The 1,027-nt window shown below is 47.5% G+C and overlaps 1 pseudogene; it reads left to right on the top strand.

Moving 5' to 3' along the window:
- Nucleotides 1-564: 564 nt before the first annotated feature.
- Nucleotides 565-682, top strand: LOC126237889 (5S ribosomal RNA; annotated as a pseudogene).
- The last annotated feature ends 345 nt before the right edge of the window (nucleotides 683-1,027 follow it).

Genomic DNA, 1,027 nt, shown 5'->3' with positions numbered 1-1,027 from the left:
CATAGTGCGACTGCAGGGATTTATCCATTGCACACTCCTCGTGAGACCCACATTCCCAATTTAATGTCCACACACCACATTCGTAGTGCCCCTACCCAACACACTCATTACTCGTGGAAGACATTCTTACCAAGTCCCGTAAGAGTTCGGGCAATGCGTGTGCATCCAGCACAGAAGAAGAAGGTCAATGACCGAATGAACAGATACCATCTTCATATATGAAGGGCAATTGGTTGAAGTCAATGTCTCTAATGACCGTCTATTGTCCTACGAGAAACGATCAGCCATACACACTGAAGCACTCTGGTTTCTTTCGTTTACATTCGCCTCCATAGCTGAGTAGTCAGCGCTTCAGAATGTAATGCAAGTGGCCCAGGTTTGTTCCCGGCTGGGTCGAAGATTTTCCCTGCTCGTGGACTGGCTTTTGTGTCATCATCATCATCATCATCGACACAAAATCTTGCGCCAGGCGACTAGTCTACCCGACGAAAGGCTCTCACCACAGGACATTTCATTTAACTTTTCGTTTAAAAAATATTTTTGCTTGCAGTAATTTATTACTAAGCAAACTGCCTTGCCGCAGTGGTAACACCGGTTCCCATCAGATCACCGAAGTTAAGCGCTGTAGGGCTTGGCTAGCACTTGTATGGGTGACCGTCCGATCTGTCGAGCGCTGTTGGCAAGAGGGGTGAACTCAGCCATTGTGAGGCAAATTGAGGAGATACTTGATTGAGAAGTAGCGGCTCCGGGCACGAAACCTGACATCGGCCGGGAGAGCGGTGTGTTGACCACATGCCCCTCCATATCCGCATCCAGTGACTCCTAGAGGCTGAGGATGACACGGCGACCGGTCAGTACCGCTAGGGTCTTCCGAGAGCTGTTCTGAGTTTTGTTTTGTTTAGTTTTTAATGCACTGTTAATGCAGTATGACCCAGACGTGTGGTGTCCAGGATGTATAACCAAAATCAAGACAAATTTAACAGCTTCTTTAAATCGAGTGAAATAACAAGACCGCTATCACCAGACA

The sequence above is a fragment of the Schistocerca nitens genome, chromosome 2 (assembly GCF_023898315.1).
Source record: "Schistocerca nitens isolate TAMUIC-IGC-003100 chromosome 2, iqSchNite1.1, whole genome shotgun sequence".
In the NCBI taxonomy this organism is placed as follows: Eukaryota; Metazoa; Arthropoda; class Insecta; order Orthoptera; family Acrididae; genus Schistocerca; species Schistocerca nitens.
This window is presented reverse-complemented; position numbering and strand designations above follow the sequence as displayed.